Source organism: Lithobates pipiens, unplaced genomic scaffold (genome assembly GCF_037356315.1).
Source record: "Lithobates pipiens isolate NorthernLeopardFrog02 unplaced genomic scaffold, aLitPip1_a1.2 Scaffold_30, whole genome shotgun sequence".
NCBI classification, from domain to species: Eukaryota; Metazoa; Chordata; class Amphibia; order Anura; family Ranidae; genus Lithobates; species Lithobates pipiens.
Window position 1 is genome coordinate 56,484,715 of NW_027507791.1, and position 22,006 is coordinate 56,506,720.

At 44.1% G+C, this 22,006-nt stretch overlaps 1 protein-coding gene across 1 annotated transcript in view; it reads right to left on the minus strand.

The window, feature by feature from the left end:
• Window positions 1-15,631: 15,631 nt before the first annotated feature.
• LOC143942862 (uncharacterized) overlaps window positions 15,632-22,006 on the minus strand; it is a 57,130-nt gene continuing 50,755 nt past the window's right edge. The window contains exon 6 of the mRNA XM_077464268.1: window positions 15,632-19,315. The gene's annotated coding sequence lies outside the window, so the exon portion shown is untranslated. The remainder of the gene's footprint in view (window positions 19,316-22,006) is intronic.

The window sequence follows — 22,006 nt, forward strand, 5'->3', positions numbered from 1 at the left end:
AAAAAGAAAGAAAATAAAAGTAAAGAAGAATAAAGGGAAAAGAAAGGAAAGGAAAGAGAGAAAGAAAGAAACAAACAAACAAAGAAAAGAAAAGAAAAACAAGGAAAGGGAAAAGAAAGGAAAGGAAATAAAAAGAGAGCTGATTGGCTATAATTCAAAGTGCATGCGCTTCCTTATGATTTTAAAATATTTTCCTGGGCAAATCTGAAAAATAAAAAAATAAAAAAAGAAGAGAAAAGAAGGGAAGGGAAAATAAAGTAAAGGAAAGGAAAGAAAAGAGAGCACATCGCTCATAATTCAAAGGCCATGTGCAAACCTCAAACATGAAGAAAGAAAGAAAGAAAGAAAGAAAAGAAAAGAAGAAAAGGGAAAAGAAAAGAAAGGAAAGGAAAGGGAATGGAAGGGAAGGGAAGAAAAGGAATGGGAAAGTAAGGAAAGGGAGCCTAATGCCCATAATTCAAAGGCCATGGAGTGCCTTATGATTTTAAAATATTCACCTGGGTAAATCTCAAACATGAAAAAAGAAATAAAGCAAGAAAGAAGGGAAAAGAAGGTAAGGGAAAAGAAAGGAAAGGAAAAAAAGACAGCCCATTGGCCATAATTCAAAGGATATGTAGTACCGTATGATATTAACTATTCTCCTGGGGAAACCTCAAACATAAAGAAAGAAAGAAAGAAAGAAAGAAAGAAAGAGAGAGAGAAAGAAAAGAAAAGATAAGACAAGAAGAAAAGGGAAAAGAAAGAAAAGGAAAGGAAAAGAAAGGAAAAGAAAGGAAGGGGAAGGAAAGGAAAGGGAAAGTAAGAAAAGGTAACCCATTGGCCATAATTCAAAGGCCATGCGGTGCCTTGTAATTTTAAAGTATTCTCCTGGGCAAATCTCAAACATGAAGAAAGAAAGAAAGAAAGAAAGAAAGAAAGGAAAGGAAAAAAAGAAAGAAAAAGAAACTTGCGTACTTGCGGTCCCTTATGATTTATATTATATTCTCCTGGGCAAATCTCAAACACCAAGAAAGAAAGAAAAGAAAATAAGAGAAAATAAGGAAAGGGGAAGAAAAAGAAATTAAATGAAAGGAAAGAAATGAAAGAAAGAAGAGATGCACTCCTAAACCCTACACCCTGTGTGTGTAACATCCCTGAACCCTGCACCTTTTGTGTAATGCAATCCTAAACCCTGCACTCCTGAACCCTTCACCCTGTGCATAATGCAATCCTGAACGCTACACTCTGTGCGTAATGCCTTCTTGAACCCTGCACACTCTGTGCAATGCATTCCTGAACCCTGTACCCTCTGTGTAATGCATTCCTGAACTCTGTAACCTTTGTGTAATGCATTCCAAAATCCTGCAACCCTCCGTGTAATGCATTCCTGAACCCTGCACCCTCTGTGTAATGCATTCCTGAACCCTGCACCTTCTGTGTAATGCACTCCTGAACCCTCTACCCTCTGTGTAATGCACTATTGAATCCTGCACCCTGTGTATAATGCACTCCTGATTTCTGCACCCTCTGTGTAATGCACTCCTCCTGATTCCTGCACCCTGTGTGCAATGCACTCCTGATTCCTGCACCCTGTGTGTAATGCATTTCTGATTCCTGTGCCCCATGCTTAATACACTCCTGAACCATGTACCCTGTGTGTATCTAACTCCTGAACCCTGCACCCTGTGTGCATTGCACTCTTGAACCCTGCACCCTGTGTGTAATGCCCTCCTTAACCCTGAACCCTGTGTGTAATACACTCCTGATTCCTGCATCCTGTGCATAATGTACTGCTGAACTATGCACCCTGCTCATATTGCACATCTTAACCCTGTACCCTGTGCATAATGCACTAATGAACCCTGCTCCCTTTGTGTAATGCACTCCTGAACCCTGTACCCTGTGCATAATGCATTCCTGAACCCTGCACTCTGTGTGTATTGCACTCCTGATTCCTGTACCCCTGCGTAATGCACTCATGAACCATGTATCCTGTGTATAAGTCACTTCTGAACCCTGCATCCTGTGCATAATGCACTCCTGAACCCTGCACCATGTGCATAATTCACTCATGAACCCTGCATCCTGTGCATAGTGCACTCCTGAGCCCTGCTCCCTGTGCATAATGCACTCCTGAGTCCTGCACCCTGTGCATAATGCACTCCTGAACCCTGTACCATGTGCATAATTCACTCCTGAACCATGCACCCTGTGCATAGTGCACTTCTACACCCAGTTCCCTGTTCTTAAACAATATCACTCTTAGGATTACGCATTCCTGAACCCTGCACCCTGTGTGTATTGCACTCCTGAATCTGACCCCCTGTGTGTTACACACTCCTGAACCATGTCACACTGTGCATTCAGCATTCCTGGTTTTATTTAACAATGCCCCTTTAGGGCCCTCCCACTGTTAATGCTATTTGGCCACATTCACCATTTGACACAGTGCACACAATGGGGGTTATTTACGAAAGGCAAATCTACCTTTTTCACTAAAAGTGCACTTGGAAGTGCAATCGTTTTAAATCAAAGGGGTAGATCTGAAATGAGGGGAAGCTCTACTGATTTCATCATCCAATCACGTGCAAGCCAAAATTCTGTTTTTTTTTTCCTTGCGTGTCCCCCTTGGATCTACAGCGACTGCACTTTCAAGTGCACTTTCAGTGCAAAGTGGATTTTCCTTTAGTAAATAACCCCCAATGTGCCACATCTCTACTTTCCCCTGCTGGTGTGTGCATGGCTTGCTCTTTGGTTATTTGCATTAGCATGCCGGTTTGACTGATCAAGTGTCCACTAAATGTTATTTTTGTATAAATAGATAGATAAATAAATATTTTCCCAAGTATAGGTGCTTATATAGTTTACGTACAACCAGGGCCGCTGATAAGCCAGTACAATTGGCCCTGTTGTACCGGGCCCAGCCAGCAGGGGGGGCCCGGGCAATCTGAGCAGAGAATGATAGAAAAAAATATATATATTTCTCCAGCCAGCACGAGATGAGTCTGACCACCGGAGAGGTGAGGAGCGGCAGGCGCCACTCAGAGGCTGGAGAGGAGGAGGAGAACACTTTCCAGACAGTGAGTAAACTCAAGGCAGGGGTTGACTTCAGTTTAACAGCACCGACGGCAGGTAGCCTGCATGTGTGACTTGCTCACATTCCACTCACATCTCTGCTCATGTCCCTTGTGTCAGTGAGGAGAACAGCACCATGGAAGCCTCTCCTACACTGCTATCTACAGATTTTTGCCTCCCAGCAGGATGTCAAACCAATTGGTCTGCTGCTCTGTCACTCAGAGCTGCACCGCCTCCTCCTGACCTCCAGACTGTGCAGGAAATACAATGTGCAGCCTGGAGATTTAAATGTCTGCTGAAGCAAGAGTGGTAAGAGCCAGTGGCCTCACTTGTTATAGCTGTACACTCAACCCTGTTAACCATCAATGGTGTACTGTGATGGAACATGTGGGCAGAGGGGTGCACTGAGGGAACACATGTGTAGCGATGACACATATGTACATGAGGGGAAAGCAATGGAACACGTGTACAGTGACAGAACATGTGTGCAGAGGTGTACAATGATAGAACATGTGTGAAGAGGTGTACAGTGATAGAACATGTGTGAAGAGGTGTACAGTGATAGAACATGTATGAAGAGGTGTACAGTGATAGAACATGTGTGAAGAGGTGTACAGTGATAGAACATGTGTGAAGAGGTGTACAGTGATAGAACATGTATGAAGAGGTGTACAGTGATAGAACATGTGTGAAGAGGTGTACAGTGATAGAACATGTGTGAAGAGGTGTACAGTGATAGAACATGTGTGAAGAGGTGTACAGTGATAGAACATGTATGATAAGGTATACAGTGATAGAACATGTATGATAAGGTATACAGTGATAGAACATGTATGATAAGGTGTACAGTGATAGAACATGTATGAAGAGGTGTACAGTGATAGAACATGTATGAAGAGGTGTACAGTGATAGAACATGTGTGAAGAGGTGTACAGTGATAGAACATATGTGAAGAGGTGTACAGTGATAGAACATATGTGAAGAGGTGTACAGTGATAGAACATATGTGAAGAGGTGTACAGTGATAGAAGATGTGTGCAGAGGTGTACAGTGACAGCACATGTGTGAATAGGTGTACAGTGACAGAACATGTGTGAAGAGGTGTACAGTGACAGCACATGTGTGAATAGGTGTACAGTGATAGAACATGTATGAAGAGGTGTACAGTGATAGAACATGTGTGAAGAGGTGTACAGTGATAGAACATGTATGATAAGGTATACAGTGATAGAACATGTATGAAGAGGTGTACAGTGATAGAACATATGTGAAGAGGTGTACAGTGATAGAACATGTGTGAAGAGGTGTACAGTGATAGAACATGTATGATAAGGTATACAGTGATAGAACATGTATGAAGAGGTGTACAGTGATAGAACATATGTGAAGAGGTGTACAGTGATAGAACATATGTGAAGAGGTGTACAGTGATAGAACATGTGTGAAGAGGTGTACAGTGATAGAGCATGTGTGAAGAGGTGTACAGTGACAGAACATGTGTGAAGAGGTGTACAGTGACAGAAGATGTGTGCAGAGGTGTACAGTGACAGCACATGTGTGCAGAGGTGTACAGTGATAGAACATGTATGAAGAGGTGTACAGTGATAGAACATGTGTGAAGAGGTGTACAGTGATAGAACATGTATGATAAGGTATACAGTGATAGAACATGTATGAAGAGGTGTACAGTGATAGAACATGTATGAAGAGGTGTACAGTGATAGAACACATGTGAAGAGGTGTACAGTGATAGAAGATGTGTGCAGAGGTGTACAGTGATAGAACATGTATGATAAGGTATACAGTGATAGAAGATGTGTGCAGAGGTGTACAGTGACAGCACATGTGTGAATAGGTGTACAGTGATAGAACATGTATGAAGAGGTGTACAGTGATAGAACATGTGTGCAGAGGTGTACAGTGATAGAACATGTGTGAAGAGGTGTACAGTGATAGAACATGTATGAAGAGGTGTACAGTGATAGAACATGTATGAAGAGGTGTACAGTGATAGAACATGTGTGAAGAGGTGTACAGTGATAGAACATGTGTGAAGAGGTGTACAGTGACAGAACATGTGTGAAGAGGTGTACAGTGATAGAACATATGTGAAGAGGTGTACAGTGATAGAACATATGTGAAGAGGTGTACAGTGATAGAACATGTGTGAAGAGGTGTACAGTGACAGAACATGTGTGAAGAGGTGTACAGTGATAGAACATATGTGAAGAGGTGTACAGTGATAGAACATGTGTGAAGAGGTGTACAGTGATAGAACATATGTGAAGAGGTGTACAGTGATGGAACATATGTGAAGAGGTGTACAGTGATAGAACATGTGTGCAGAGGTGTACAGTGATAGAACATGTGTGCAGAGGTGTACAGTGATAGAACATGTGTGAAGAGGTGTACAGTGATAGAACATATGTGAAGAGGTGTACAGTGATAGAACATGTGTGAAGAGGTGTACAGTGATAGAACATGTGTGAAGAGGTGTACAGTGATAGAACATATGTGAAGAGGTGTACAGTGATAGAACATGTGTGAAGAGGTGTACAGTGATAGAACATATGTGAAGAGGTGTACAGTGATAGAACATATGTGAAGAGGTGTACAGTGATAGAACATGTGTGCAGAGGTGTACAGTGATAGAACATGTGTGCAGAGGTGTACAGTGATAGAACATGTGTGAAGAGGTGTACAGTGATAGAACATATGTGAAGAGGTGTACAGTGATAGAACATGTGTGAAGAGGTGTACAGTGATAGAACATGTGTGAAGAGGTGTACAGTGATAGAACATGTGTGAAGAGGTGTACAGTGATAGAACATGTGTGAAGAGGTGTACAGTGATAGAACATATGTGAAGAGGTGTACAGTGATAGAACATATGTGAAGAGGTGTACAGTGATAGAACATATGTGAAGAGGTGTACAGTGATAGAGCATGTGTGCAGAGGTGTACAGCGATAGAACATGTGTGCAGAGGTGTACAGTGATAGAACATGTGTGAAGAGGTGTACAGTGATAGAACATATGTGAAGAGGTGTACAGTGATAGAACATATGTGAAGAGGTGTACAGTGATAGAACATGTGTGAAGAGGTGTACAGTGATAGAACATATGTGAAGAGGTGTACAGTGATAGAACATGTGTGAAGAGGTGTACAGTGATAGAACATGTGTGAAGAGGTGTACAGTGATAGAACATGTGTGAAGAGGTGTACAGTGATAGAACATGTGTGAAGAGGTGTACAGTGATAGAACATGTGTGCAGAGGTGTACAGTGACAGCACATGTGTGAATAGGTGTACAGTGATAGAACATGTATGAAGAGGTGTACTGTACTTCATATAATGGGGGGCCCCCTGTGTGTCCTGCGAACAGTGTACTCATAATGGGCGACCCCCTGTCATGTCATGTGGATGGGGGAGATTTAACTCCTTATATTGAGACCCCTGTGTGTCCTAACTCACTGGGAAGCAGCCAGGGCTGGGGCTGAAGGAGGGACCAGGGGCAGGACCAGGGGTGGGGCTGAAGGAGGGACCAGGGGTGGGGCTAAAGGGGGCCCCGTCAGGTGGGCTGTAGGGGGCCCAATGATTTCTATCAGCGGCCCTGCGTACAACCACACTTTTTAAATGCAGTTTGGCTTGTATTCACATTGTAAGTTTATGCACTGAAGACCATTATTTTTAACCAAAAATCTGTTTTGCTAGCATTCTCCTTTATGACCACTAGATGGCAGTATTGCATTAGAAAATACACATACAGTATAAGCTCTTTTGATGGATTTAACTATGTGCCTACAGTTATTTTTTTGTCTGTATTTTGATAGTGGACATTTGCGTCTGTTTACTTCAGACTACCTCCGACGCATCACGCAGTCCTTTTTAATTAAATTTTTTTTTATGGACCTGACAAAATACGTAGTCAGGCAGATATAAAGGGATGCACCTCCAATAAGGCTCTGTTCACACTAGTGCCACGCAAAAGTCCCGTCAATTCGAGTGTGACTTTGATTGGACTTTGATGGGACTTTTATGCGACTTTTATACTCCTTGGCATTCAAGCCACAAGAAAGTGGCATCAACGTAGTTCATGAACCTTTTCAAAGTCATTGCAGCTTTAACCACTTGCCTACTGCAATACATACTAGTATCTCACAAAAGTAAGTACACCCCTCACATTTTTTGCAACTATTTTATTATATCTTTTCATGTGACAACACTGAAGAAATGACACTTGTCTACAATGTAAAGTAATAAGTGTACAGCTTGTATAACAGTGTAAATTTGCTGTCCCCTCCAAATAACTCAACACACAGCCATTAATGTCTAAACCACTGGCAACAAAAGTGAGTACACCCCTAAGTGAAAATGTCCAAACTGGGCCCAAAGTGTCAATATTTTGTATGGCCACCATTATTTTCCAGCACTACCTTAACCCTCTCGGTCATGAAGTTCACTAGAGCTTCACAGGTTGCCACTGGAGTCCTCTTCCACTCCTCCATGAGGACATCATTGGGCTGGTGGATGGTAGAGACCTTGCGCTCCTCCACCTTCCCCTTGAGGATGCCCCACAGATACTCAATAGGGTTTAGGCCTGGAGACATTCTTGGCCAGTCCATCACCTTTACCCTCAGCTTCTTTAGCAAGGCAGTGGTCGTCTTGGAGGTATGTTTGGAGTCGTTATCATGTTGGAATACTGCCCATGCGGCCCAGTCTCTGAAGGGAGGGGATCATGCTCTGCTTCAGTATGTCACAGTACATGTTGGCATTCATGGTTCCCTCAATGAACTGTAGCTCCCCAGTGCCGGCAGCACTCATGCAGCCCCAGACCATGACACTCCTATCACCATGCTTGACTGTAGGCAAGACACACTTGTCTTTGTACTCCTCACCTGGTTGCCCCCACACACGCTTGACACCATCTGAACCAAATAAGTTTACCTTGGTCTCATCAGACCACAGGACATGGTTCCAGTAATTCATATCCTAATGCCACGTACACACGACCGGACTTTTTGACAGCAAAGGTCAGACGGAACAAGTCCGTCGGACAATTTGATTGTGTGTGGGCTCCATGGGACCTTTGCTTGCCAAAAATCCAGCGGACTTTAGAAATAGAACATGTTTTAAATTTTCCCACCGGAATTCCGCCGGACCGAGAAATCCGTTCGTGTGTGTGCTAATCCGACAGACAAAAAACTACGCTAGGGCAGCTATTGGCTACTGGCTATGAACTTCCTTATTCTAGTCCGGTCATACGTCATCACATTTGAATCCATCTGACTTTGGTGTGATTGTGTGTGACCAAGTCCATTCATTCGGAAAGTCCGTCAGAACTCCGCCGAAGGTCCGTCGAAAAGTCCGCTCGTGTGTACGCGGCATTAGTCTACTTGTCTTCAGCAAACTGTTTGTGGGTTTTCTTGTGCATCATCTTTAGAAGAGGCTTCCTTCTGGGATGACAGCCATGCAGATCAACTTGATGCAGTGTGCGGCGTATGGTCTGAGCACTGACTGGCTGACCCCTCCACCCCTTCAACCTCTGCAGCAATGCTGGCAGCACTCATACATCTATTTCCCAAAGACAACCTCTGGATGTGACGCTGAGCACATGCACTGAACTTCTTTGGTCGACCATGGCGAGGCCTGTTCTGAGTGGAACCTGTCCTATTAACCACTTGCTTACTGGGCACTTAAACCCCCCTCAGTCCCAGACCAATTTTCAGCTTTCAGCGCTGATGCACTTTGAATGACAATTGCGCGGGCATACAACACTGTACCCAAATGAAATTTTTATCATTTTTTTCCCACAAATAGAGCTTTCTTTTGGTGGTATTTAGTTACAGCTCAGAGTTTTATTTTTTGCTAAACAAACAAAAAAAGATGCAAAAAAAATAAATAAAAAAATAATGTTTTAATAGTTTGTTATAAAATTTTGCAAACGGGTCATTTTTCTCCTTCATTGAAGTGCGCTGATAAGGCGGCACTGATAGGCTGCATTGGTGGGCACTGATGGGCTGCATTGGTGGGCACTGATAGGCTGCATTGGTGGGCACTGATAGGCTGCACTGGTGGGCACTGATAGGCATAGTTAAGGCGGCACTAATAGGCACAGATAAGGCGGCACCGATGGGCACAGATAAGGCGGCACTGATGGGCAAAGATGGGCACAGATAAGATGGCACGGATGGGTGGCACGGATAAGTGGCACGGATGGGTGGCACGGATGGGCACTGATAGGTACCACAGATAGATGGGACTGATGGGCACTGATAGGTGGCACTGATAGGTGGCTCTGATAGGTGGCACTGCTGGGCACTGATGGGCGGCACTGCTGGGCACTGATGGGCGGCACTGCTGGGCACTGATGGGCGGCACTGGGGTGCAGCACCTTTGAGGCAGATTGGGTGGCACTGTGGGTGGCACTGTGGGTGGCACTGTGGGGTGGCACTGTGGGGTGGCACTGTGGGTGGCACTGTGGGTGGCACTGTGGGCATTATGGGCACAGACGGGGGGCACTTACTTTTACTTTGTTAAACTTCAGGATGGCACTGCGGGAGGCAGGTGGGCACTGGCAGGTGGCATGTGGTGACTTTCATTGCTGGCCATGATCGGGACTGATGTCCCGATCACGGCCGCCGGTGATCGGCTTTTTTTTTTTCTCCTCGCGCTGTCAGCGCGAGGAGGAATAATAGCCGATTACCGGCTCCGTTCTATCACATGATCAGCTGTCATTGGCTGACAGCTGATCACGTGATAAGGGGTCGGGATCGACCCCTTACACGGATCGGTGATCAGGCGAGTCTCACGGACTCGCCGATCACAGAGCGCGCCGCGCGCGCCCCTCAGGGGGCGCGCAGGCCGCTCGTAACCGGGACGACGTCAATAGACGTAGTCCCGGAAATCTAGGTCCGCGCTAATGCCGTCATTCGGCAATAGCGCGGTACCCAAGTGGTTAAACTGCTGTATGGTCTTGGCCACCGTGCTGCAGATCAGTTTCAGGGTCTTGGCAATATTCCTATAGCCTAGGCTATCTTTATAGAGCAACAATTATTTTTTTCAGATCCTCAGAGAATTCTTTGCCATGAGGTGCCATGTTGAACTTCCAGTGACCAGTATGAGAGAGTGAGAGCGATAACACCAAATCTAACACACCTGCTCCCCATTCACACCTGAGACCTTGTAACGCTAACGACTCATATGACACCGGGGAGGGAAAGTGGCTAATTGGGGCCCAATTTGGACATTTTCACTTAGGGGTGTACTCACTTTTGTTGCCAGCGGTTTAGACATTAATAGCTGTGTGTTGAGTTATTTTGAGGGGACATCAAATTTACACTGTTATACAAGCTGTACACTCACTACTTTACATTGTAGCAAAGTGTCATTTCAAAGATATAATAAAATATTTACAAAAATCTGAGGGGTGTACTCACTTTTGTGAGATACTGTATATAATTTGTAGGTTTGCAAGTGGTTTACCAGGATTATTGCTGAAGATATCAACCATAACCCTGGTATTGTTTTCTTACAGCTGGCTGCTTTCCAAAGCCTCCTGTCGCTAGCCATTGTTTCTCGAGCTTACCGTTTCAGCTAGTTCGCCGGAGAAACGATCCAATGGTGCATCCGGCTGCTCCCATAGGCAATCAATGAGTAGATACTCTTTGATCGACTCTATGGCCTTGGAGGACTGGAGCAACATCATGACGTCACTTCCGACTCATGCTGAAAGTAAATCATTTAATTTTTTTAACCACTACAGATCCTTGCTATAGCCGAATGACGCCTACAGCGCAGACCTGCGTTGTTGGGACGACATCTATTGACGTCGTCCCGTGCCTAAGCGGCCTGCGCGCTCTGTGATCAGTGAGCCTATGAGACTCGCTGGATCACAGATCGGAGTAAGGGGATCCCTTACCACGCAATCAGATGTTAGCCAATGACAGCTGTTCATGTGAACAGAGCCAGTAATCTGCAACTTTTTCTCCTCGCACTGACAGCGTGAGGAGAAAAAAAAAAGCCGATCACCGGCGGCCGTGATCGGTACATCAATCCCGATCACGGCTAGCTGCTGCAGATCCTTAGTGCTCATCTGTGCCCCCTGCCAGTGCCACCTTGCAGTAGGCAACAGTACCGCTTACCAGTGCCCACCAGCGATACCCATCAGTGCCCACAGTGCCACCCATCAGTGCCCACAGTGCCACCTATCAGTGCCTCAACAAAGGTGGCACTGATGTTCAGCACTGTTCAGTGCTCATCAGTGTCCATCAGTGCCACCCATCAGTGTCACCTATCAGTGCTACCCATCAGTGCCACCTATCAGTACCCATCCATGCCACCCATCAGTGCCGTCTTATCTGTACCCATCAGTACCGCCTTAACTGTGCCTATCAGTGCCCTTCAGTGCAGCCTATCAGTGCCCACCAGTGACGCCTCATCAGCGCATATCAATGAAGGAGAAAAATTACCTGTTTGCAAATTTTATAACAAACTATGAAACATGATTTTTTTTTTTTTGATCTTTTTTTGTTTGTTTAGCAAAAAATAAAAACCCTAGCTGTGATTAAATACCTCCAAAAGAAAGCTCTATTTGTGGGGAAAAAAAGATAAAAATAACATTTGGGTACATCGTCGTATGACCGCGCAATTGTCATTCAAAGTGCATCAGCGCTGAAAGCTGAAAATTGGTCTGGGCAGGAGGGGTCAGATTTGGCATCGGAACTTCAGTAAAGTTTTCTGTACCCGTCCAGGACTGAACCCGGGTATGTTTGGGTCATTGCTACTGGGGTTTGTTATTAAGAATTCCAAGTCAACTGTATACCTTGAACAAAAATGTGTTCAATTAAAAACGATTTCTCTGTCATTTGTGTAAGTTGATAGGATTTTACAGAACTTTAATGGAGATCATTACCTACATCTGTCCTTCAGTTATTGAAATACAGTGCCTTGAAAAAGTATTCATACCCCTTGCAATTTCCCACATTTTGTCATGTTACAACCAAAAACATAAATGTATTTTATTGGGATTTTATCAACACAAAGTGGCACATAATTGTGAAGTGGAAGGAAAATGATAAATGGTTTTCAAAACTGTTTACATATAAATATCTGTAAAGTGTGGGAGGCATTTGCATTCAGCCCCCCTTTACTCTGATACCCCTAACTAAAATCTAGTGGAACCAATTGCAGAAGTCACCTAATTAGTAAATAGAGTTCACCTGTGTGTAATTGAATCTCAGTATAAATACAGCTGTTCTGTGAAGCCCTCAGATGTTTGTTAGAGAACCTTCATGAAGGCCAAGGAACACACCAGACAGGTCAGGGATAAAGTTGTGGAGAAGTATAAAGCAGGGTTAAGTTATAAAAAAATATTCCAAGCTTTGAACATCTCACGGAGCTCTGATCAATCCATCATCTGAAAATGGAAAGAGTATGGCACAACTGCAAACCTACCAAGACATGGCCGTCCACCTAAACTGACAGGAGAACATTCATCAGAGAAGCAGCCAAGAGGTCCATGGTGACTCTGAAGGAGCTGCAGAGATCCACAGCTCAGGGGGGAGAATCCGTCCACAGGACAACTATTAGTCGTGTACACATGATCTGACTTTTTGACAGCAAAGGTCCGACGGAACGAATCTGTCGCACAATTCGATCTTGTGTGGGCTCCTTTGGACCTTTGCTTGCCAAAAATCCGGCGGACTTTAGAAATAGAACATGTTTTAAATTTTCCCACCGGAACTCCGCTGGACCGAGAAATCAGTTCGTGTGTATGCTAGTCCGACGGACAAAAACCGACGCTAGGACAGCTATTGGCTACTGGCTATGAACTTCCTTATTCTAGTCCGGTCGTACTTCATCACGTTCTAATCCGTCGGACTTTGGTGTGATTGTGTGTGGCCAAGTCCGTTCATTCGGAAAGTCTGTTGGAACTCCACCGAAAATCCGTCGGAAAGTTCACTCGTGTGTATGCTGCATTAGACGTGCTCTCCACAAATCAGCCCTTTATGGAAGAGTGGCAAGAAGAAAGACATTGTTGATAGAAAGCCATAAGAAGTCCTGTTTGCAGTTTGCGAGAAGCCATGTGGGGGACACAGCAAACATGTGGAAGAAGGTGCTCTGGTTAGATGAGACCAAAATTGTACTTTTTGGTCTAAAAGCAAAATGCTGTGTGTGGCGGAAAACTAACACTGCACATCACCCTGAACACACCATCCCCACCGTGAAACATGGTGGTTGTAGCATCATGTTGTGGGGATGGTTTTCTTCAGCAGGGACAGTGGAGCTGGTCAGAGTTGAAGGGAAGATGGATGGAGCCAAATACAGGGCAAGCTTAGAAGAAAACCTGTTAGCCCTTGTACACACGGTCGGACATTCCGACAACCAAATCCGTCGGATTTTGTCCGACAGATTTTGTCCGACGGATTTTGTCCGAAACTGTTGCATACACACAGTCGGACAAATCCGATCGCACTTAGCGTGATGACGTTATTTCGTTAGGTCGGGACTATGTTCAGGCTAGTAGCCAATAGCTTTTGGTGTAGGAATTTGATCTGATCATGCGTGGCACTTTGTCTGATCGGAATTCTCTACACATGATCGGAGTATGTCCGATCGGATCATGTTGTCGGAAAATTTTATAGACAAGTTGGAAAGCTTGGTCCGTCAGATACTCTGACGGAAACAGTCCGATGGAGCCCACACACAGTCGGATTATCCGACAACACGTTCCGATTGGACACCTTCCGTCGGAATGTCCGACCGCGTGTACAAGGGCTTAGAGTCTGCAAAAGACTTGAGATTGGGGTGGAGGTTCACCTTCCAGCAGGACAACGACCCGAAACATACAGCCAGAGCTACAATGGAATGGATGAGATCAAAGCATATTCATGTGTTAGAATGGCCCAGTCACAGTCCAGACCTAAATCCAATTGAGAATCTGTGGCAAGACTTGAAAATTGCTGTTCACAGACGTTCTCCATCCAATCTGACAGAGCTTGAGCTATTTTGCAAAGATGAATGGGCAAAAATGTCCCTCTCTACATGTGCAAAGTTGGTAGAGACATCCCCTACAAGACTTGCAACTGTAATTACAGTGAAAGGGGGTTCTACAAAGTATTGACTCAGGGGGGCGCCATACAAATGTAGCCCACACTTTTCACATATTTATATGTAAATTTGTAATTGTTAAAACCATTTATCATTTTCCTTCCACTTCACAATTATGTGCCACTTTGTGTTGGTCTATCACATAAAATCCCAGTAAAATACATTTAAGTTTTTTGGTTGTAACATGACAAAATGTGGAAAATTTCAAGGGGTATGAATACCTTTTAAGGCACCGTAGGTCTTTCCTGTGAGCTCCAGCCAGTGGCGGTGCGTCCATAAGGGCACACGAGCGCCGCCCCCTCTCCCCTGTCACCCTCTATCACCAATAGATAGATTCATGCATTGCATAAATCTATCCATGGCTTCATCAGGGGTATTTGGTTGAGTTACACATCATAGTCCCCTTCCCCATCCCAAATCCCTAATACTTTGATGCTCCATAGGAATATGCCTGATCACTTCCTGGTTGAGCTTGGTGACGTCACCTGACTCCACCAAACGCGTTACATCATGTCATGTGGCTTCTTCAGGGGTCTTTGTTTGAGAGCAAAATGCTGCAGACATAGTATACAGGGGAGATGGGTATACAGGGGAGAGTGCTGTGTAATGTGCGGCTTTCACATAATGACCGCTGTGGTATGTCCACCATATGTGTGATTGGCAAAGTAATGTCTATGTGATGTGATGTGTCAATGCCATCTTCTGAAGAACACCAGTAAAGTGCGGAAACTATATCTTTTGTGTGGACATCCCCTTATTTGAATATAAAGGGCAATGGCAAGCGATGTCATGGAAAGGCCTCTGGCAAACAGATGGACACCTTATGGTGAGGGTAGAGGGTTACAAGCAGGTGGGTCGTTGTTCTATCCTAGAAGAAGCGCAGTGGGATTGGGGGTGCCATTCACATTCTGTGCCCATTATGAGGGTCTCCCACCATCCTTGCTTCATGTCAAAAGCCCATTAGATTTCAATAGGGAGGGATTTACACCTAAAGCTGTAAACCCCCATGTGTGGACTTGCTGACTTCAGTATAATGGCAATGGTCATTTGTACATTAAAGAGGAACTCCAGCTCAAACTTATCTTAGTTTTGGACAGAAAACTAGTCCTCAAGTATACCACAATATACTTCTTCCTTCACTAACTGTGTACAATATTATTGATAAATTTGATCCACAATGCTGAAAAATTAATGTCTATAAAAAGTCAAATTTTATTTATAAGCAATTATTCCAAATTCATTCCATTGTGGTCCACTCCAATGCAGCCTTTCCTTCACCACGTGGACATCCTTTGCCCTAGATGTGCTCTCAGCTTTGGGGTATGACCAATGAATTCTAAAGGTCACAATAAACCTTTGCCCTTCGGGAGTTTCAATAGCACTTCCTGCCACTTTACATTTTACTTTTCTCCGTTTTCCAGGTGTGATACAGCGCAGAGGAAAACATATAATACACTCACAGTGCTTTCTACAAAATCATCAACATTTATTAAAACATGAAAAAAAAATTTGACACATTATTTTGTGCACACAGGAATAGCGCTTGCTTGATAAAATCCAATAGACATGCATTAACTGTGATCAGAAAAATACTCCACTGTATGCCTGATCACTTCCTGGTTGAGCATGATAAAGCCAACTGACTCCACCCAATGTGTTATTGCATCATGTCATGCAGCTTCCTCAGGGGTCTTTGATTGAGTTACACATCCTTGTCCCTTTCCCCCCATCCCCGATCCCAAATACTTTGATGCTCTATATGAATATGCCTGATAACTTCCTGGTTGAGAGTGGTGATGTCACTTGACTCCACCCAACGAATTGCATCATGTCATGTGGCTTCCTCAGGGGCCTTTGGTTGAGTTACGAATCATAGTCCCTTCCCCCATCCCCATCCCAAATACTTTTATGCTCTATAGAAATATGCCTGATCGCTTCCTGGTTGAGCATGGTGACATCACCCAAATCCACCCAACACGTTTCACAATGTCATATGGCTTCCTCAGGGGTCTTTGGTTGAGTTATCATAGTCCCCTCCCCCATCCCAAATCCCTAATACTTTGATGCTCCACAGGAATATGCCTGATCACTTACTGGTTGAGCGTGGCAACGTCACCTGACTCCACCCAATGTGTTACATCATGTCATGTGGCTTCCTTAGGGGTCTTTGTTTGAGTTACACATCATAGTCCCCTCCCTCCCATCCCTGATTCCTAATACTTTGATGTTCCATAAGAATGTGCCTTATTACTTCCTGATTGAGCATGGTAATATCACCTGTTTCTGCCCAACACATTACATCATGTCATGTGGCTTCCTCAGGGGACTTTGGTTGAGTTACACAACATAGTCCCCTCCCTCTCATCCCTGATACCTAATACTTTGATGCTCCATAGGAATATGCCTGATCACTTCTTCGTTGAGCATGGTGACATCACTTGGCCCCGTGCAATGCATTAGATCGTGTCACCTGACTTCCTCAGGGGTCTTTGGTTGAGCAACACATCATAGTCCTCACCCCCTATCCCTCATACTTTGATGCCCCATAGGAATAAATAATAGTGTAAAGTGTATGCATCAGCCCATCCAGGAATATTTTAACAAGCGGCTGTGCAATACCACCCTGGATCAGGGACAAATGCGCCCAACTCCAGGAAACACAAAAATCCTCCCTTGCAGTGAACCCCTAAACCCCATTAAAAATATTTATTTATTTATTACAGGTACTTATATAGTGCCGACAATTTATGCAGTGCTTTACACATATATTGCACATTCACATCAGTCCCTGCCCTCAAGGAGCTTACAATCTAAGGTCCCTAACTCATATTCATAAATAAACATTTGAGGGACATTTTAGACAGGAGCCAATTAACCGACCAAAAATATTCAGTGAAAAGGCATGAATTGAAAGAAAAATGTAAAATTTTTTAAAAATACTCAGACTTCTGATAGGCTCAACTTAGCAAACTTGACGTTCTTAGACCATGTTGTGCACCACAATCTAAGTGTACACCTTATTACCAGTGCAAATAAATAGATAAAAATGCACTCACATGTTGAAATAGTTTAAAAGGCACATCTGGTATACCTGTGGGCTTCTGCAGAGTTTGCCAGGGAAGTGTGACAGCTCTGCAACACCTGGCCATGCTTCCATTGTGAAATCATACATAGGTCCCACAGCTGCTTCCAAGAGCTACTCTACAATACCTGGCTGCTTCCCTGTAGATGACCACAGGTTTACAGTATATGCCTTTTAACCTATTTTAACATGTGAGTGCATTTTTTATTATTTATTTGTGCTGGTAATAAAGTCTACACTTAGATGGTGTTCCAGCAGATCAATACTTCTGTCAGCCCAATGCTGGAAGCGGCAAGGGAAGGAGGAGAGAGCCAGGAAGAGGTGTGGGCTTTACTCTCTCTCCCCTGCCTCCTCCTAAGCTTGTACATAATGAAGGGGGGGGGGTAATCTTTGCACTGGGCAATCAGTCTTTGCACTGGGCAATGGATGATCTTGTTGCGGCACTGCCTGCCAGTATCACACTTCCTGTCCCAGGGTGACAATTACAGACTGTACTGTAATTATGGAGGAACAGCATTGTCACCATAAACTGCTCTCTCGATTTGGACAACAGGCACCTCCTCTTATCCTCATCTCCATTACATAAGGGGCAGTGTTTTGTAGTTCACTGAGAACTGGGAAGGGTAATAACATGTTTGGGATTTTAATGCAGTACCAGGAAGGGACAAATACACTGAATTTCTGGGAGGGTATTTTTCTATAGTACTTGCACAACTAATGCAGCCACCACATCTTAGCCCTTGTACACACGGTCAGACAGTCCGACGGAAAATGTCCGATCGGACCGTGTTGTCGGATAATCCGACCGTGTGTGGGCTCCATCCGACTGTTTCCGTCGGAATATTCCGACCGACAAAGTTTTAGAGCTGGGCTATAAAATTTTCCGACAACATGATCCGATCGGACTTTGTCCGATCGTTTGTAGAGAATTCCAATCGGACAAAGTGCCACGCATGCTCAGATCAAATTCCTAGGCCAAAGCTATTGGCTACTAGCCTGAACGTAGTTCCGTCGTAATGAAATAATGCCATCACATTACGAACAATCGGATTTTCCAACAACTTTGTCTGACCATGTGTATGCAACATCAGTTTCGAACAAAATCCGTCGGACAAAATCTGACTGATTTTATTGTCGGAATGTCCCACCGTGTGTACAAGGGCTAAGCCCACGTACACACGGTCGGAGATTTTGCCAACCAAATCCGTCGGATTTTGCCCGGCGGATTTAGTCCGACGGATTGTGTCCGAAACTGTTGCATACACACGGTCGGGCCAAGTTGGCGAAAAATCCGATCTTTCAGAACGTGATGACGTAATTTAGTTACGATGGGACTACATATAGCTTTGATGTAGGAATTTGATCTGAGCAGGCGTGGCACTTGGTCCGATGAAAATGCTCTACACATGATCGGATTAGGTCCGTCCGGCCCAGTTGGTCGGGAAATCTTTCCAACATGTTGGAAATTTGGATCGGACGGAGATTCGGACGGAATCAGTCCGATGCATACCACACACAGTCGGATTATCTGACGATGCGGTCCGATAAGACTCATTCCGACAGATTCTCCGACCGTGTGTACAAGGGCTAAGACCTGGTAAAGTGCAATATATTAGATTTTAGTTTAGGTTTAGATACAAATTAAACATAATAAATGCGAAAAAAATCTAGTAAAAAACTTGATTTTAGGTCTTGCCTCTTCTCTGCTGCCTTCTGGATGGAGGCAATGAGCAGGATCCTATGTAATACACCATCATGGATCAAGATATAACTACACAATAGGCTGATATATACATGTAGGAAACGGTCTTTGTTTGCTTTAATTGGTTTAAGTGGTAAAGGAACATTTCCTTCCTGGTGTTAATGTTAGTCCCATTATGTATTTTGTCATAAGTGCTTCCAAAGGAAAGATCAGTTCTTATTGTGCTTCATAAAGTCTTAGTACAATATTCTGAAGAATTCTTGAAATTCCAATGTTAATGCCCAAAGTGATTTTTCGGAAGTGGTAACCAATGTTTTGCACAGTTGTTTTTTTTCATTTCCTTTTTTCCCATCTACCATCCAGCACTGAAAACAGAAGTGGAAGACCATGGGATAAACCAGTAGATAGAAAAGAGACGTCATCAAAGTACAGTAAACATTTTGGATAAATATGATGCTGAAGGTCACCAAAACCAGTGACCACCTTCTAGCCCTCGACCATATCAGGGTTTAAATAAGATTGACTTGGGCAGGGGCGGACTGACAACTCATGGGGCCTCCGGGCAATAGGAGATTATGGGGCCCCCAGGCAATCAGAGATTATGGAGCCACACAGTATACAAAAACACACACACACAGTATACAATCACACAGTATACACATACATGTACACATAGTATACACAGACATGTTTCTATTGGCTGAGAAGGTACTGGAGAGGATTTTTACATACTGTCCCTGGTTTTACTGAGGCTGGCAACCCTGATGGGGCCCCCTAGTGACCAGGGGCCCCCAGGCAGTGCCCGAGTGTCTGAATGGTCAGTCCGCCCCTGGACTTGGGTTAGAATTAGACACGTGCACGCCAGAAATTTTCATTTTGTTTTGTTTCGGATGCATTTATTCATTGAAGAATTTAGTTTCGTCATATTCGCTATGTTGAGCCAATTCATTTTTGGAGTTTGTTTCATATATATTCGTTGGTCTGGGCGGATTACATTTTTTTTTTGCACTTTTCCCAAAAGCTTGCTATATATTCCATATATTGTTGGACTAATTATTTTCAGGTTGCTAGTCCAACCCACCAAGAGAAATGGCATGAGCTAATTGGACAATATTGACTGGCGTCGAGCGCATCCGAATTAACGAATGGAACAAAGTTCAGATCCATTTGTTTTCCAAATTTGAATTATCAAACAAATTAGAAAATGTAATTAACTTCCCCATGGGCCTGACCTACTATCACATCATCTGACATCAACCGAATGGAACGAATAAAACAAATACATTTGGGTATTTTGTTATAACTTTTTTTTGGATTTGTTGCAATTCATTTCTGTGTCCATTCGGAGATTCAGATACTACGGAATCTTCAAAAATTAAACCTTTGTCCAAAAAAATTTATCAGAACGAAAGAAATGCACATGTCTAGTTAGAATTAAGAAATCAAGTTTCTGTTCCAAATCCACAGATCAGGTTTACACTTTTGGATAAGCCCTTGTACACACGGTCGGAGATTCCGACGGAATGTTTCCTATCGGAGCGTGTGGTCTGCATCGGACTGTTTCCGTCGGAATATCCGTCGGACCAACTTTTCCAACTTGCCGGAAATATTTTCCGATAAAATGCTCCGATTGGACATACTCCGATCATGTGTAGCCTACTCCGACAGACAAGGTGCCAGGCATGCTCAGATCAAATTCCTAGACCAAAGCTATTGGCTACTAGCCTGAACGTAGTCCCGTCCTAACGAAATAACGTCATCATGTTATGTACAATCGGATTTTCCGACAGCTTAGTCCAACCGTGTGTATGCAACATCACTTCCGGACCTCGTCCGGAATTAATCCGTCAGAATAACTCCGACGGATTTGGTCGTCGGAATCTCCAACCGTGTGTACAAGGGCTAAGAGATAAGATCTGATTGGTTACTTTGTACGACTGACATGCTGGGGTTGATTTACTGGAAAAAAAAAGAGAAGATTCTCTTACCTTAGTGAATTTTGGCAAGAAGATGAGTTAATTCTAAATGCCCAATCTTGCGCAAGAAAAATTCATGCAGAACTCCAGGTTACGCTAATTGGTTTCCAAAATCAAAGCCCATCGTCATCTTTTTTTTACCCCTCCCCTCCTTGAGGTCCCCCTACTGCAGTCTACATACCTTTAATCCAAGGTTGGTCCATTGACTTCATGGTCCTTTCCCTTTTTCCTTAGTGAAGGCAGGTGGCCCTCCTCTGTCTAATGATATTCGAGCACCACCCAGTCCAGGGCTACTGGAAACCCATGTCAGGATGATGATTCACCTTCAGGGGTTCACAGGAAGAGGGTTTAATGATGCCCAGCAGTAGCATAGAGCAGACCTTCTACAGGGGACAGTGCTGAAGTGAAGGAGAAAGTAGCATTTATTTTTTTATTTTTAGTACTAAAAAAATCTATGTTTACTGGAGTACTCACCTTCATTTCAGGCACTGTCCTCTGTAGAAGGTCCCCTCTGTCATACTGCTGGACTTCCCGTAAACCCAGGCTGTCACTGGAGTATCCACTTTCAATCCAGAACTGTTCTCTCTAGAAGGTCTGCTCTGTCCTACTGCTGGGACTTCCTGTGGACCTAGGCTGTCACTGGAGTAGTTACCTTCAATCCAGCACTGTCCCTTGTAGAAGGTCTGCTGTGTCCTACTGCTGAACTTCCTGTGGACTGAGGCTGTCACTGGAGTACTTACCTTCAATCCAGCACTGTCCCCTGTAAAAGGTCCACTCTGTCTTAGCCCTTGTACACACGGTCGGACATTCCGACAACCAAATCCGTCGGATTTTGTCCGAAACTGTTGCATACACACAGTCGGACAAAGTTGTCAGAAAATCCGATCGTTCAGAACGTGATAGCGTTATTTCGTTAGGACGGGACTACGTTCAGGCTAGTAGCCAATAGCTTTGGTCTAGGAATTTGTTGCATGCGTGGCACTTTGTCCGATTGGAATTCTCTACACATGATCGGACAAAGTCTGTCGGAAAATTTTATAGCCCAGCTGGAAAACTTGGTCCGTCGGCTACTCCGACAGA